A 19038-nucleotide genomic window follows, 5' to 3' on the forward strand; every position below is an offset into this window, starting at 1 on the left:
AAGCTCATTTATGACATAGCGTGAAAATTTTTTCTTTTCAAAAATTAATTAATTTATGTAGACATGTTTTATTTATAATATCCTGTAAAAAATTCTCGAAAAGTTCTATTTTAACTATGTTTTGACTTAAATCCTCCGAAACTTCGTTTAACGTAATTTTGTTAACGAGTTAACAGAGCCCTGTAAAAATTTTTTTGATTTGCGCCTTCGCTAGTTATATTTAAATATAACTTCATATTTTTATTTTGTAGCCGAATCCGTAATAAACTCCAAACACTTCTGCCGAACTCTTAACTTCTTGGAAGAAGCAATGAAATCTTCGGAATTGCTCTTAGCCTTGTGTCTACTTAAACGTTATTTTGACCCATACCCACAATTATGAAAATGGTTCTTAAACTTATCATATATTTCTTGTTTCGAGATATTTAATGAATTTCATTTGAATAAATCAAAAAATATTTTTACATTTTATTATGAATATGAAATTTTCGTTAATTTCATACAAAAATGTTGTTTTTAAAGTTCGAATTGACTATTTCCAAAATTAATTGAATGCCCTATAAAGGGCTTAAAGCAGTAAAAAGCTATGAGTTTTATTAGAAACAATAATTTTAGTGAAATAATTCATGGACATTTGCTAAATATTTTTAATAAGTAAGTTTATTTTAGGCTTTTGTCGTTCAGAGTTCTTAAGATTCTCAAAATGCTCCTGAAAAACTGGAGGAATGTATGGTCGTGAACACATAATATCTTTGCCTTTTTCTTCCTTTATTGGTCTAGTAGTGGTGTATAATAGACGTAATTTAATATTTGCGTATATTTTTGGTCTTCCTCTTTTAGGTGAAAGATCCAAAACGTGCACTTTAGAATCATATAAAGAAGTTATCTAGCACATCTTATAAGATTCATTTTTCAAGAATCGCATCCATTGAATTTGCAGCCAAGAGGCAGGGCCTCTTCTAGTGATTTCATCGAAATAAAATCCGACTGCGACATTCGTTTTACCGAAAATGTATTTCTCCTTCTGCACTGTTCTATCAATTCATAGTACTACTTAGGTTTTTTTTTTTTATTTTCACTTATTTCAATCCAAAATCGTGGTCGTTCGATAGAAGAGATTGACTAGGTACCAAAAATTTGTGGTATATCGTTTCAACATTATTATTTGACGAGTGTCAGTTTTCATCCAGATCCACTCTTCAAAAATGATTGGTTATTTTCCTCATATTTCTTTACATATATGCTGCACATTTTGCGAATATCTAGATCGGGACTCATATACTTTCGACCAGGAGTGTGACAAACTCTGGTGTAGCGGCTCTTATATGCTGAGTGATTTAAAGTATGTTATTTTAATTTTATCGGTTTTTCGCGAAGATCCAGGCACGACGTTCAGTTCTAGCATTCAGAGCACGTATTAACCGCATTACAGAAATTTTAAAGGTATCTTAAAAATCTTCCTGCAAACCTACTCTTCTGAATTTTTATTTTTTGACAGAAAATATTGTAGAAGTTCTTTCAATAGCTCTGGGCCGCCTTTGTTTTATTAATCGTTGATGAAGTAGTACATAGATATAGATTCTGCGTTTTAAAATCCTGTAGTTTGAAGAAATTATCACAATGAGATTATCTTTCATTATATTCTACTCGATCTGAATATTTTTTTGCGCGAAAGCAATCCTTATTTTCAAAAGTTTTGATTTTTTTGTTGTGTGTTTTTCGCCATTTTTTCTCTTAATTTCTGACTTAGACCACTTTCATAATTAACCCTACATGAATTCCATATAACTTTGAAATCACAACCGCTAAGTAATGGGTCATTTTTGACGATATCGTAAAAATTACGTTGTTAATTTAGTTTAAATTAATGTGGTGAGAATTAACTGGCAAATTCATTTTTTTTAAATTTTGGCTTCGATCGCTTTCATTATTACGGGCACATATTTTACAATTTGTGATGTGTTCATATGAATTCGAAAGGTTACCAACAATGACACATTTTTCCTGCTACCAATTTCTATATATTAGACTGTTAAGTTTTCAAAAAATTACAACTTAAAGATTGAAGCGCGCGAACTTCATTTCAACAAGCTTACTGTGATAGGTGACGAAATTGCGCAGCAGTCAAAGGCTATGACAACAATTTAAAATTCGACAATTGCAAAGACTTTGGAAAATTTCACTTTGTCGACAGGTTCAGTTTTGGAATGGTTTACAAAAAATGTTTTCTATGTGCCTCACTTTTGCGGCATGAGTGATACAGTGTAGAGTGATAGATAGCGATAGACAGTCACTTTATCCTTTATGAGAACTGCAGTGTTTGCTACTAAGCGTTGCAAATTTGTGCGCAAGGATTATTATTCGCTGGCATTTATAAATATAAAAATCTCTTCGATTTTTATTGTGAAATAAAGTGCGCTTTGTTTATAAAGATTATCTCATACGTTATTAATAGCTGTCATGACATACAACAACCGTGTGTTAAAATCGTTAATTTTGCTTTTTTTTCTCGTTTTTTTTAATTTTTAATATGTACTGTTTTCTTTATAAAGCAAAAAATGCATTTTTCTTCTGCTTAGTTTTGTTTTTCTTTTTTTTGCTGCATACGTAGAGTTAAATGTTGGTTGTTATTCGCACTGTTGTCATTCATTTTCTGTGGGGGATGCAAACGGAAAAGCCGAGAAAAAAATATTTATGAATAACTAACAGTGTGGAAGCGAGTGCTTTTGTTTATGGCATGCTATGACGGTTGTATATACATATATATATATATATATATATATATATATATGTATGTAGCACCATCACCCACCATCCACCACACTTAAGCATTGAGACAGAAAATCAACACATAAAAAATAAATTTGCCATATGATTTCAAAGACAGTATACAATTGCATATGAGGGAAAAGGGGATAACAATTCATAACATCAAGCAACATGCATAGCATTTATTAATTTATTAGTTTGTTATTGTTTCCGAGATAGTTTTCTTTCCTTTCAACAATACCAAAGAAAAATATGTTTTTTAATATCTTTTTATGGAAAAAAATGCAAATGAATAGATTTTCTTTGTAAAAATTAAAAAAAAAAATTTTTCATTAACATATGGATCATCAATAAAATCTTAGATGATTTAAAAAATATTCATATTAAAATAGCGGATGATATGTGATTGAAAATAATATCATAGGAATTATGTGGTGGTTTTTAACCGAAAACTCCTATGCAAGTGATTAAGAACGAATCCGTGACTGGCTATATTTGGAAAAATTCTTATTTATTTCACAAAATAAGCAAAACGTATTTAAATAATTATTACATATTACAATAATATACATGCTAACACTTCGTATTATGTTTGGTTGTTTTCTTTCTCAGGTATGTGTCAACACTTGTCTCATGATAAAAGTGAAAATCACCTTTAACGAGCTTTCCTGTAGACTGCAAAAGAAAGACGACGTCTTTAGTAAGTCAAAGAGTCTTAAAACATTCATGTATGTATCAACAGAATATGCAGGCAAACTGTTTTTATTGTGTTCATATGGACTTTGCTTCCTTCTTACTGCTAAAGAGGATAAAGAAACGATACTTAGACAAGATTTTTTATACAAGCACCAAAGCATGGTGCGCTTTCATGTTGTTATTCCGCTTGCAATAATAACTGGGAACTTTGCACAATATATATAAATTGGGATCACTCAGTGATTGCATTGGCTTGTTGCTTCTTTTTTTAAACTCGTACATTTTTTTTTTTATACTTTGGCGAACTTTAAGCTATATGTTCAATCAATCTAATCTTTTGTTATTTTTTTGATGTAACTACTACGCCAGCGCTATAAAAATCCTGGGACTCTGGACGAAAAACAGAACTAAACTATTGATAGGCCCTAATTGGGGATAGGTTTACACCAAAAAAGCGAAGCAATTGGTCAGACGGGGCAGAGTCTACGCGATGAATCTGTGAATGCTTTCTAATAAATCTTTATATATTACATCTATATACATCTTCAACTATCTTCTGAACTAATACTGATCTTTTTCATTCTATTGTTGTTAATTGAAGCAAACGGACGTGTTATCTGTGTGCACGCAGTATTATATGGTGTTATATAGCTGTTAAAACGTTGAACGAACAAAAAAAACCTACACAAACTATATAAGTATGAAAAGATATTATAAAGGTTTTTTAGCCTTTAACTAGGCTGCGCAGATTGCTTGGTGCATTTTGTCATTTTTGTGCAATTAAGTGGTTTCGTTTAAAATATAATAAGTGAGTACTCATCAATAATAAAAATAAGTAACACAGAGTTTCTTTGCTGATTCTTAGAAATCACCAAAGATAGCATTTGGGTGATCTTAGGATTTTTTTCAGTTAAAAATTAATGACAATTCATTGATAATAAAAATAAGCGTTGTGGTAAGCTCAGGATTTTTTTTCTGTTAAAAAATTGTTGACGTGCTTACTTGAGCTGGTAGAGCAGTCTTGACATCGTTGCCGTCTCTTTTTTGACGTGTTGATTGGAGTAGTCAAGTTCAGAGGCGCTCAACGGATCTGTTGTCCAATTGTTGGGGGTTGTCATAATTTTTTTATATATTTAATTACAGATAACTTGAATTCAAACACTTCGCCTTATTTATTATACGAAGTGCACTGATTGAGATATTTGAATATGTTTCCCAACCACCTGAAGAGTGTTGTGGGGGAATCCTCAGATCTAGAAATGACGTTTTCCGACTATGATTTGCCGATAGCGAAGTGTGGCCAGAAGCCTGGTTCACTTAAAAGGAATTGTGGAAAACGTAACCACACTCCGTCCGTTGTGTTCGAGGACGACACGGTGGTTAATTTGAATATGCGTCGGACCGACTCGATGACTTCAGTGTCCGGTGGTCGCTCGGCCACTATAAAGAGGCGCAAGGGTAAAGCCATCCTTGCAGTTGCATCCGCTGATCCTGTAGTAAGCGCGGTAGCTTCCGCGCCTAGCAGACCAGTGCGTAAGACGGAACGGAGTGCTGATACTGGGTCGGTGGACAAGGTGAAAGCGATAACCACTCGCCTCCAGAAATGCACCCTCTCTCCGGACAATGCCGCGCTTGAGGCTGCCAGCGAATTCTTGGGCCTAGGCAGCGAATATGACGCTATATTTTTCGTGTTGGTGGCTGAAAGTGAGCGCCTTAGAAGCCGCATAAAGGAGCTAGAAAAAGGCGGTGGCAGATATGCATCCCCCACGTACGTGGTTAAGGCACCCCCAACAAAGTCGGTTCCAGTTCCCGTTGTTAAGGCCGAACGGTCTTTTATGCCGCGAAAACCAATGGAAACCTGTTCTGTAGTTATCCGTAGTAATAATACTGCGGGCGCACATAAGGAGGTGGTTAAGAAGATCGTAGAACAAGTGTGACCGACCGTGGGCGTTCGGGCTCACGGTATTCAACCTATCCTTGGCGGTGTGGCTGTAGTCAGTATGCCATCCGTTGCGGAGAGGTGGAAGATTGTGTCCAACGCAAAGTTCGGGGAACTCCGGCTTGACCTTTCTGTTGTTAACAAATTAACCCCGCGAGTTTCGGTGCAGTCCGTCCGATTTTATAGATAAGTTGTATGAAATAAATCGGAAAGGTTTATTCTTTAGTCGCGAAGAGTTTGAAGAGAAGATCCGCTTTGGGCAGATGCTGACAATAAGACTAATATATGGAAGGCTGAACTACTGCCATGGATTGCCTTTTCCACGATGGCAGGGTGTACGCTGAGTGGATGTCGTTCACGATACGGCCTGAAGATAAGGTGCTCGTTTCCTACCGATACCTAAAAATTGTAGAGTGAGTCGTATAGTTTGTAGGCACAGTGGTTAAAGTAGACATAGATACGAACGCCGCACATTGTAGAAACTGCGAGTTGAAGACGCTTCCGGGGATCAATAGGAGGATTGCACAGGTGGCAGTTCGGCATTAAAATGGTCCTGCTTAGACTGCAATGTAACTGCAATCACAGTTGTCATGGGATGTGCAAGCTCGGGCTGCAATAGCTGTCATTGTGAATCATGTAAATATGGAAGCCACACTTGTCCTGGCAAGTAGTCAGGGTGTCTGTGTGTCGGTCGAAGACGTGCACAGAGGGTTGGTTTGCCCAAGCCTTTATTGTAAGTTCAATCAAGAACTGTATGATCACCTTAGGTATAGGGATTCGGTGTTGTTGCTGGTTGGTGTCACTCTATTGATCCTGAGGCTGTAAGCTAACGCTTGCTCACCTTTATGGTTTAGCAATTTCCAAAATGAGTTTCTGGCTTACGCAACCAAATAATAAGTGAAGTGTTGCCTGAATGGTGTACAACCAGATGTTAAATGAGTCGAGTGAATGGTGCACTTTTCATTTTCCCGTTGAGGCTAGTGACATTGATGACACTATTCCTAATAGGGCAGCTATGAGCTTGAATTTGCATGGGTGTTGAAAGTTGTATGGGGTTTTAGCGATCATAACATTATTAAGGTGGTAATGAGGTATACCCCGGCCGCGTCAGTCAACGTTGACGTTAAACGTTGTCGTATTCCTGAGATAAATTGGGACGCCTATGGAGTCCTTCTTCGAGAAACGGTCACCGAGGTGCCGCGTGGGAATTTCAGAGGAAGAAGAACACTTAACTGAATCCGTATAGAGTGTCAACGACTTTCTTCTCGAGAGGTGACCCAGGGCAAACCAAAGAGGAGTTAAGTGGTGGACACGGAGTCCGTCAGAGAAATTAAAGACCGTCCGCCGCCTTAGAAGACGGTTCCAGCGGAGGAGAAGACCTCATGCCGCGAATGCTGTATAGCTAAGAGTCGAGTTGAGGCAATACCTCAATAACTACAAGCGCATGCTGGACTGGAGAAATTTTGTCTCCCTAAATCGCGATGACCCTTGGGGTCAGGTTTAGCCTGTTATCAAGGTGAAAAACCCCTTAAAGATAATTGATATTCGTATCTTAAATGGGTTATTATCCATCTGGAGAGAGTGTAGAGAGAGAGCATGCGGGAGTTGCGTGCTGGCTGTTGTGAGCCTAAATCGCCGGAAGAGTCTCGGCTCGGTGTGGAGTTGCATAGCAACCGGGTATCTGATCCAAAAAAAGTACAGGGGTTTTAGGTAGGCCTCGACCTTACCAGGTGGGGAGACATATCTTGGCAGGTATCCCCGTTAAACACCTAGAGACTTCTGGCATTCTAAAAACTAACGATGAACAATATCTATTACGTATTGGTGACCTTAAATCTGAAAGTGCAAGAAAAAAATTTGAGGTTTCGGTCGTCATTGTAGTTGCTAACAGAATAGAGGGAAACCAGTCGCCCGGCCAAGTGTGGGCTCTTGATTATTTACGGTACGCTTCCAATCCCATCGAGGACAAAATATTACTTTATGTAGCGACAGTTTGGGCTTTAGCATGTTTGCGCAAATTCACACATTTTGACCTATAATATTTTTCGCACATAATGTGCGAGAGTATAGCTTAGCAGAATTGAAAAAAAATCCACAACTTCGTCAGGTCCAACATGTTTATTTTAGATTTAACGCATTCTTAGATAGATAATATCTTCGTTTGAATAATGTATGGTTTAAAACGTTCTGTCTGGTTTACCTTATAATGAATAAGCATAAAACCTCAAAAAAGTGAGAACTAGAAAATTTTATTAATTATAATTTTATGTGGGCGGGGTCGATTTTTTCCATTTTCGCACATAAACAGTATAGTTTTTTCTAAAGTATACATGGAAAATTTACAATTTGTGAGTATTAAGCAAAAAACCAAAAACTTTTGGTTAGGAAAACGGAATTGCATTCAGTTTTCGCTACACTGGGTACTTGCGCTTTGACCAATTTGGACTTTCAATTCCAATCTGCGTGTAGAGATTTCCAAAGTTTCTACGAAATTTGAAGTCGATATTTCCATTGTTGCGATCAACGACAAAAGCACACAGCGCACAGAAACACAAACATCGTTTAGTCAACTCAGAGTTTTATGTTGTTTAAGAATATATATACTTCATTGAGAGTCCAAAGCAACCTTTTGCGTGTTGCAAACATTGTGACAAAATGTGTATACCTCCACCTTTCAGGGGTGGATATAAAAAGAACAAAAGTAAATATTTCTTTAGAAATTACAGCCATCTATACAGTATGAAAGCGCCTACATATGTACACAAATTAGTAAACCACTTTCGTTTGCTTTACTTTTTTGAGGCTGGGTTGTGGCATTTATTTCAATTTCGATTTATATTCGAGTTTGGTAAAGTCCATGGTTTAACCATGAAATAGCAGGAGTTTGATTAGAAGACAAACATCAACAAAATATGTTTTTAAGAGAGGGAAACTGCTCTTAAGGAAAATGTCTTACCGTTCTTATTGATTACGCTTCGTTTTCAATGCCGAACATTTTTGCGTTCAAATTATCTCGCAAGGAGGAGAAATAGCAAAATTTCGACTTATAACTTTAATGTGAATGTCAAATGCACGCTTAATAAAATGCCTTGTATTGCCTGGGTTTGAGAATAGTTATAATACTAATTATAAATTGCCGCAGGGTGTTATTAAAAGTCATTTGCGATAGTCTTTAACTTAAATATATTTGTACCTTATAAACAAGCCTACTAGCAAGCAAGGGTGGTGTAGGGCGCTTCGATCGACTGTGATTAACAATTTTGAGTTTTACTGAGAAAGAAAATGTTTAGCATAGCCCAAAGCATCGGTCGTAAAAATATACCTATATTATTTACAAATGGTTTACGTCATTATGACAATTTTTCTTCTATAAATTTTCACGTTATTAAAACAAATAAGAACAGAGTAGTCGGACAAGGTCGACGATTAAATACCCTATACCACATTGTCTAACGCAACTCTTGTTTTTATTATAGAATACTAAAATGATTCCTTATTTCTATATAAAGGCATACTTTTTATATGGGTGTTTATGCAGAAGCGGGCCCAAAACGCAACCTAACGTAGTACAAGTATAATCCTTACATAGGGCAGGATCCAAAAATAGGCGTAGATGGACCAAAGTTTATAGAGCTCATAATGGTATGAAATTACTATAATATTATGGATCAATTTCGATCACCCCGTATTAAAACTTAATGTTTTCTCCTCTACAAGAGACCAATTTTCATGAAAATCCTTATTAGAGTGGGATCCAAAAAATAGGTCGAGATGGTCCAAATTCGTTACAGTTAGTTTTTTACGCTAAATTACTGCTATGTTATAATTTACATCACGAAGCATTGAATATTACACGTAGTTGTCGCAGGAACATCAGTTTTCGTTATATGAGAGGGGGCTCAAAAATTGACGCAATCGGTCCAAAAATTTTCTACCACTTAAAAGTGCCGAAATACGGCTACTTAGACCCTTTGGCAAGAAGTTTTGAAAACCGAAATTTTTTCCATATAACGACTTTTCAGAATAGGGAGTTACATTTTTACTAGCTTTCATCTTTGGGCCAAAACACGTCACTGTACTTATTTCAATCAAAATACCTCAAAAATTTGCGACCTGTAGCTTGAATACAAATTTAGCTGGACACACATTAGACGGGCGGACATTCTTAGATCCATTTAGATTATGATTCTGAATCGATCGGTGTAATAAAAGGTGGGTCTATCTTAAGCCCGTCTGCATATCGTCAAGCTACTTAATATACCTTGTACCGCAAATGGTATAAGTATTAAAATTGAGATAAAAACCTGAAATTTTACGAGATGAAATGTGAAAGAAACGATCTTAATCAGCACTTTATAGTTAACAAAACAATCGCGACAAAATATTGAGCAACCGGTTTTTGTCGTTTAATTCCACATTATAGCAAAGATACGTTATGGATTAGACAAATATACATACGTACTTGTATGTGTATGTCGTATACAAGAACACCGGTACAAAAAAACTTTCTCGATATTATTTTCAATACGTATATGTTCTTCAACATGATGGGTGTCCGGCATTCGCGTCGACGCTCATAAGTTTTTTTTACTTATTTCTTTTATGTTGTATGACGCAAATAACGATTTAAACAGGCAGGACAAGTTGCATGTGTAGTGTTTTTATATTTTTTGATTAAAAAAAGAGTTACATTTTATTTTCAGCAAAATGCTACAGAAAGTCGTAGAAAGAAGGTTGCTGGTAAAATTTTATATTGTTATACACTTTGAGTATATAGTGTAGTATGATATATAAACATATGATAGAAGTGCACCTTCGAGAACTATTTAACCGACAATATTAATTTTAGTTAGGAATTTCAATTTTTAGGATCGTTAATACTTTTGTTTCGAAAGCACGCATAAAGTCCAAAATCTTCTACATATTTTTTCACAATCATTTTTCCTGTTTTTTTTGTTATTATTATTTTATAATGAGAAGTGATTCATTATAAAATAATGAAGTATCTAGTAGTTATATGAGCAGCAGCAGATTTTAAAACAAATTACATATATAAATTTACCAGAACACTTGGCAAACTTTAATGGTTGACTTTGTGTACATTTATATCTATCGAAAGTAAGGGGTTATCTTAGCTACCGTAAGGTATATATATTCTTGATCAGCGTGAATAATGAATATTTGTGGTAATTATAAAATTTTACGAACTACATAATTTATGTCCACTTAGTCATGTCGGTAACGTTTTGAGATATGAGTTGGGTACTTCACATTTTACACATATTCTCGACAACCAAGGATAGAGAAGGTTAATTTTCTGTTGTTTGTCAGTTCAGATGATAGCTAAGAGAGTTCGCCCAGAAAAACATTCCACTTACTATAACTCTCTGACTTGTATAGCTAAAAGCAGTCCATTATTTTTTTTACCAAAGTTTTGCTTTCTCAAAGTTGTAGAACCTTGAGGTGTTATTTTTTTCTTTTTTTATCGCCCAAAATTGGTAGACGACTTTAAATAGATAACGTGGAGTCTGATGTAAATATGGTCCCAGTTCGTAAAAAAATTGCGTGTATGTCTAGGAATTTACAATTAATGTAAAAATATGATCTAATATGTACGTGATATAATACATGTTACATATATACATATAATACGTGTGCAAGATAATCCCAATTCACTTAGAATAGTAAAAATTATTTTTGTACTTCACACCACTTATGATACAAAGGTATATTGAAATGTTCGAATGTACACAATACATAGAAGGAGGAATATGGAAAGTGGTTCTGAATCCATCTATGCTCGTCTGTATGCCTGCCCTTCTGATATCTGTTTGCGTTCAACATGCAGATCGTAATTTTTGAGATATTTTGATGAAGTTCGGTACACCGGTGCGTTTTCGCCGAAGGGTGTTATATGGATGATTGTATTAGACAAAGCGGTGCACGGTATTCAGTGGTGAGTCGTGGTTCAATGTATTTATTTGTTTTACTTTCATTCTTAAAGTAGTGCTCAATGTTAACTGTACAAGTGCTCATCTCTTTGACGGAATATGAATCTTGTGCAAAGAGGACAAATGGTTTTGTGATGCTTCAGCTTTATCCCCAATAGTAATGATTTCTTTGGTCTATGCCACGGTTTTTTATGCTTCGGATATGGTGTCGTGTTCATTTCTCATCAATCGTTCCGACTCAGAACCGCTTCCTTTTGAACTAAGAATATATTAACCCGCCTCCTGTTTGGTATTATTTTCGCAGAGATTTTACATGGTGAAAGTTGGCAAAAATTATGTTATGTATATCTCAGGCGCCTGACTTATAATGATGCGTGAAGTTTGAAGATTCCTATGAAGACGTCACAGTTTGCAAATCTTATATGTTTAAAACATAAGCCTAGCGTCCTAATTGACTTTAAATTCACGATTTGTATAAAGTTATTTATTGAATTATGTATGACCTTGATATACTTTCACTCATGAGAGCGTGAATAAAGAAATCGACTTATTCACATTTTATGTGTCTGCATTTGTTGAAATTAGTCTAAAAGCTAATTGGGGACAGTCAATCTTTTCTATCCAATATCGACGAAAAAAATAATAGTTCTTAAAACCTAGCTTTAGTTTTGTTTATGAAGCGGCGTAATATGTTTTGTTCGCTCCTTTAGAAAATAAATGCAATGTGCCCTGCAATCACTGATGACCACTTCGTGGAAAAAAAGCAACGAAAGAGAGCTTGAAGAAAAGATTACATAAAACTTATATTTATGCTTCGTTCGATTCTGTTGCTCAATCGGAAGAATACGTTAAATTAAATCATTAGGTATGTACTTCCTTTATATGTAACAATTCTACCTTTAGGATTGGCATTATACCAAGTTGCCAAAAGTGTAGTACAGAAAGAAACTAGCTAACGATCTTTGCTTAATGCATGTGAAGTTAACACAAATAAAAAAATCGAAAACGCTCACAAGGACTTGTTTTATAAAGTGAATTGAAAAAAAAAACATCATTATTTTGCTATTCTCTCCCTATTTAGTTTCTATTTAAGTACTTTCTGACATTCTCCCCGTTGAAGGCGTGAAATCCATTTAAAAACTCATTTTGTATGGTCCAAGATGAATATAATTCCCGTTTTTGTTCTGTGTTCTTTCATTATATTTTGATATTTCGATTGACGTGAGTGCAGGTAAAGAAAAAAACATGCTGTGTTTCTAAGAAAGCGTTTTTTTTTTTTATTATTTCAGTAATTAACCACTACTGTCTCTAGCAATTATTTTATACCTTAATTTTAATCAAACTGCAGACAACCTTTTAAGGTCAAAAAAATTTTACAAGTTTATTATAATAGTCCATGTGTGGGATAAATAGCTTTAGTCATACACGTGCGTACAAAAAAAGTTTGCTTCAATATAAACAATTAATTCTAAAAATTAATTAATCTTCATCAAAAACATATTTTTGAAAACTGAACAAAAGTTATATATACAGAAATTAAAGAATGAAAAAGAAAGAATTAAAAAATTGACATTATGGAAAAATAAAGGTGCAGACGTAAGAATAAGCAAAAAGAAGAAAGCAATTGCACGAATAAAAATAGATCGAATTCGTTAATACCCATCACCAGATCACATGCGTGTATTTGACTACAGTGTATAGAGTGAATTCTCTAATATTCATCGTATCGTACGTTTTATACATTGTATATTTTTCAAATTACCATTTCATATAGAACGCATTCAGTTAACTGACAACTACATTTTTATTGTTTACACACTTGAATATTTTTTTGGTATTGCCGAGCGATTTAGCTAAATTTAAAATTTAATGTACTTAGTTAATAAAAAACTGAATATCAGACTTAAAGTTAGGCAATTTTGAGAAAATATGGAAAATTACTTACTCTTCGGTAATGCTCTTGAGCTGAAGAAACAGGTTTGGCGATTTAGCACTTTAACTTGATGGGAGTAATAAGGAAAAAGGTTGGGAACAAGCTTACATGGCTTACTAAAAATTTACACACTGCTTAATTTCAGCACTGTTAAAATTGCTTATATTATACATTTATATTTATTTATTATTATATTATAAACTAGTAGCGTTTGGACAAATAGAGCGGAAACTAAATTAGTGATAGCACTATTTGGAAGACCGTCGGGATGACCTTTTCCTCCACGTCGTTCACAACTTCTTATGAGCTCGCGTCGGCTTTTTTCACTTTTCAGATATACTGTATTAATGTAGATAGTAATTTATTGAAAATTCTTGTTAAATTGAAAAAGAAAATGAAAAGTGAAGGGCTTCGATAAATACTTTCCTAAAATTTTACCGGAAATATCCACTTTTAGTTAATGTTGTCGTCACATGAAATTGTGCTTAAATAATATTAATTTAATATAATGTAAGCGAAGAGCAGATATAAAAAGAAAAACAATTTTTATACAACATAGATCTAGGAGGATGTATGCATTGTAAACAAAACCTTTCAACCGAAATCGTCTCTTCTTATAAGATATGGTATCATAATTTTTAGGAATGATGATTATGTCTACATTCTATAAATTCTGCAAACCTGTGATGAGTATAAATTTACTCATAAAAACTCATCCCACGCAAGTACATTAAATCATTAGAACACAATTTTATAAAGTGTTTTGCAAACGGAAGCTTTTTACGATCGTTTATGAAGTGATTTTGTTTTCATTTTTGGTGTCAACTTCCGTTTTATACAAAGAATAAACCGTTAGTCTTTGACATTTTCATTTTTCAACTATCGTTGCTTAATGCTTAACAAGAAAAACATTTTTTTCTTTTTGAAGAACGTTATAGAACTGACAACTGGACGGCCACTACATTATTGTAGTGCGTGAAAACGTGATTTGAAAACTTATTCAGTAATTAACCAAAACTTGCCACACCAATGAAAAACATTTAAACATTTACTATAAAGTTAACACGGACGGCGAATATTCTTCATCTTAATCTTTTCTCACAAATTAATTTCGAAAAGAGAAAGAATCTATTTATAAACATAAAATTATAGATAGAACGTGAAACTCTGTGTAAGCAAATACGAACCACTTGACAAATTTATCAATACTAGGATTCAAACTCGTACGAACACGAATGCCGCGCTCAAAAGGTTCGGCTAGACGGGAAAATATCAACAAAATGTTGAAAATTATTTTCAATAACCGAACAATAATTGTGTAAAAGATAACTGACAACCTAAAAGTACCAAAAGGTAGTATCATTCATGAAAAATTAAATTTGAGAAAGCTTTTTTTACAGAGGCAGCAAACCTCTGTGTCACCAGTTGATCGTAATAACGGCAAAAATGCATGAATTGAACTTCGATTTGGTGGTCCACCCACTATATTCCACAGACTCGGCGCACAACGATTACAATCCGCTTGCAAAAAAACGTTTTAGAAAAAAATCAATGGATCATCAGGGAAAGAGAAAATTATTATGAAGATTTTGAAGTTCTGTAAAAAAAGCATCTTACTTAGTCGTGGAAATTATTAACCGATTTATTAGTTTTGCTCAATTTCCACAAATCAACTTGGAACTAATCTGCTATTTGGTGTAATTAATAACATATTGTTTAATTAGATCTAGATGTTTTCTTCATTTGATTATGTTTTTTCCTTATTCCTGGAACAAGCCGCATCTATTCTAGAAAGTAGGGAACAACTAAGATTGCAATATGTGCAATAAAAGTGCATATAGCTTTACGCAACAATATATATCGTCTCAAAGCTTTGAATAGATTACATTCTATACCATTCTTGTTTGATTTGAAAAACAATCGCGCCGTGACCAATGGAAGCATTACGATATTGAAAATGAATCTGCGGACCAGAGGATTACTTAACATCAGAAAAAGTTTAGATAAATAAATTTTTGTACTTTAGGGGATATCTCGTAATTTCAATATTAATTAGCGTATATCGATCTGAAATCATTTACCAGATCTGCGCAGGACAAATCCATGCAATTATTTATACTATGGTTTCTCTCTCCCTCCCCCTCTCTCTCTCTCTCTTTCTTTTTCTCTTTCTCTCTCTCTATCTATCTGAGCTACGGAGCTGAGGGAAAGGAAAGCAATAGCAACTGGTGGTAAGAGTAATAAAAAAGAAAAGCTGCAGCGCCGACTTTGGGAGCGATTACAGAAAGAGGGAGAGAATACTTCCGTATTTGAATTGTACGGGGATTGTTATGACTTCTACCCGGCGGATAGTATTGTAGAAGAAGAACATGCATGTGCTACCGGTGAGAGACGAGAGGCACGTACGTATGTTGAAGCTATAGTAAGCCGGATGCAGCAAAGCTATGCACACAAGAAATTCCAAAACAAGACCAAAGAGAACAGGAAAATGACAACTTGGTAGGAACGGAAAATACAGTTGCAGCAGTTGAAAAAGGCAACGAATAAAAAGACGAAGATGGTACAAGAATATCAAGCGCCGTTGTTATGCAGTTTATGCAACAAATGCAACAAATGCAGTCAGGACAACAAGAAATAGTATCTAAAATTGACGGGACAACAGAAAAGATCGAGAAAATTCAGGAAAGTCAAGACATCCTGAAAACACGTATACACTAGGTGTATCAGGTAATTGATGGCAAAATCAATGCGCTGGAAGGGAAGCTTGACAATGCGCTGAGCCAGTTTGATGCCAGACTGAATGCTCTGGAAGAATAAGTTACTAAAGTAATTAGTCAATTTGATACGAACGTGGAAGTCTTACAAGAAAAAATGAGTGGAAAGTTGAGCCAATTTCCAATCTTACGAGGTAAAGTCGACGCCTCAAAAGAAACAGCGGCAACACAGTGACTTGGTGTTGGGGACAGTGGTCCTAAATTTCAATCCCCCATTATTGACGACGCCCCAAACGTGCTATGTAAAGAATGTTCGAGAAGCAGAATAATAACAAGAGACCAAAAGCAACCGTGCGCAAATGCTACAATTACGACAAAGTTGGTCACATTGCTCGCGAATGTAAATTTCGGAGGAAGGACTCGCATTTGAAGTTGCGCACCAATAGTAAAGCAGGCGTACAGCGTAAATGCCTCATATAAGTGACAGATTTTCAGCAACATTGCAATCTAACTGTGAAGGACCGTACAAAGTCATCACGAGGATTGCTGATAGAGTCGACCGCGTTCACAAAAATCAGACTGATAGCTTATGGAAATGACCTTGTTCGGGACGAACAAGATTAAATGGAGGGCAGTGCTACGGAAATCCCAAAAATTCCAAATAACAAATTACCTAGAGAGGGAAAAACCAAATACACATTTGGGCGCGTCATGCAACTGCCGGCCGATGAAGACGATTAGCCGAAAAGCAGACATGCAAAGACTAAGTATACATTCGCAAGCGCGTCATGCAGCTGCCAGCTGAGGGAAATGATTACCGTAAAAGCAGGCTAACGGACTAAAAATAAAGCCTTGAAATTAGGTAATAGTAACATATACGTAAAAATGTATATAAATAGAATATTTACGGAAGGCAGAGTGACTCGGACAAGAACATTTGAGTCGAGAATGCTGCCAAAATAAATTGTTATTAATCCTACTGTTAAGGAATATAAATGTAAACAAAAGAATTTTAAACTATACTTCAGTGGAAAATAAAATCCACGATCTAGTGGCACTAGTCCTATCGTAAAAAAGCGAATTTCATAAAAACATATACATTTTATCAAATGGCCGAGTATATTTATGTGTGTAGATAATTTTTTTTTGCCTGCCGCTTTTACCTCTTTGCGCTTTTCTTTAGCTTTTATTAGGTTCTTAAAAGAGGAAAGTGAAAGAAAAGCCGATAAATTTAGGTCTTTTTCTAAGTTAGTTACAACCATACGCAAAATTGATTGACTAACATAATGACCTGAATTTTTCTGTACACACACTAGCGAAGTAAACAACCTGCCGCCGTTACCTTAGAAAGCAAAAAAGATAAAAATACAATTCCGTATTCTTCTACAATAAAGTTAAAAGAAGAAGGACTATATTCATTTCGTGATAAATGTAACCATGAATTAGTATTGGATAAGAAATCGCAAGTGCTGGGTGCGTTTATTCATTGCTGGATGATAAGATGTAAAGATGAAAAATAAACTCGAAAAAAAATCTGCAAAGAACATAAAGCTTTATGGCGAGTCTTGTATTTGGATACCCACTGTATGACGCAAATGTATAAAAAAGTCAGCGCCTTTCGTTAATGACAAATGAAGTCAATCCGCAAACGCTATATATATATACTTTTTTTTTTTAATAGTATTCGTTTTAAATTGAAATTACAGCAAATATTCATCCCCCTTAAAATTTTATGATATTCTGACAATCAGCTTGCAAGTTACAATTGGTTTAGCGGCACTTAGCAAGCCTTTTTTTTGCTAAATTGTTTATAAAATATATTTTGCTCCACGTTCAGTAAATAAACTAAGCAATACAGGCTATTGATACATAATTAAATGAAAATACAACCGGAAATAAGTAACAAAATGTGAAATGGACATAAATAACAACGGTGCGAAATGTTTAAGTTAATTTTGTTTTTCCAGTATGCATAAAATAAAAAATTTTTTTTTGATAGATAGCATTTAAGCTGCGAACGAGTAAATAGATAAATAAATTTTACGCGCACATTTGCAGCAACGTGTTTGCAAAACCAATGTTGTTTTTATATACTATTTAAATGTTCACGCACTTGCTTAGCACTAGTACTTACTCTTTAGCGTTTTCAAAACTTATAGTTATATCAATTTCTAGCTACATTAACTTTGAAAACAAAAGAATATAACGGTAAGTGAACGTTTCCATAGTATGAATACCTGTGCAGCCTTCAACTTAAACTTTATTTACCTTCGCATAGACTTGGAACCCCTTTTACGACTGTCGTTTGAAATATTAGCTTATCAGCTATGAACGTCTGCTACTTATACCGTCATCTATTTATAGAAAGAATGAAATTATTATAAATATACTTTTCAATTCAACCGTATAACATCTTTCATTGTTTTAATATGCGATTATATTGGAATCTTTTTGTAATATATATATATATATATTTATATATTATTAAGATTAATTTGTTCCAATGGAAACCCGCTTATTGTAATCAATTGTCATTAGAATATAGTTTCTTTTACATTTGAAAATAGAACTGCTGTTGCAAGAAAGTGGCGGGAACTGGTTCATTCAAAGTATTAACCATCGCCAGCAATAACTTCGCTCATTTTTACACAGAGTATGGGTTCTGTAGGGAAAAGGGACAACTGATCTTGCAATCCATAGAGAGGCGTCACAAGAAAAGAAGCCTCGCTTGGATTATATTCTGCCCTAATTGGAAGCTATAATATCCCATGAATACCACGGAATGAGTGGTGTATTCCATTTCATGAGTAGGTTTTCCCACACAGGGGCGAAAGTGATCGTTTTAAAATAGCTAATGAAAATGGCATTCCGTATCCAAACCAATAGGCCATACATATTCTCATTTTGAACTATGTAAAAACTATGTAAAAATGAAAAAGTTCTTCAAAAATATAGCAAAGTAAGCAGATTGCATTCATCAGTGGCACTATCTTTCATATCTAACGCCTTTATTCCAAAAAAGACTAAAAAACCAGT

The 19038-nt window shown here is 34.7% G+C and overlaps 1 protein-coding gene across 9 annotated transcripts in view; it reads left to right on the forward strand.

The window, feature by feature from the left end:
* Positions 1-19038, forward strand: part of LOC119640584 (protein FAM102A) — a 105426-nt gene that overhangs the window by 41547 nt on the left and 44841 nt on the right. For 2 of the 9 annotated variants that reach the window (XM_038038725.1, XM_038038726.1), the window contains one exon: positions 3382-3469. The exons of 6 other annotated variants lie outside the window; for them this stretch is intronic. The gene's annotated coding sequence lies outside the window, so the exon portion shown is untranslated. Of the gene's footprint in view, positions 1-3381; positions 3470-4066; positions 4274-19038 lie in introns of those variants that run through there. One more of the 9 variants, XM_038038727.1, reaches the window with a different exon arrangement.

This window comes from Glossina fuscipes, unplaced genomic scaffold (genome assembly GCF_014805625.2).
Source record: "Glossina fuscipes isolate IAEA_lab_2018 unplaced genomic scaffold, Yale_Gfus_2 121, whole genome shotgun sequence".
NCBI classification, from domain to species: Eukaryota; Metazoa; Arthropoda; class Insecta; order Diptera; family Glossinidae; genus Glossina; species Glossina fuscipes.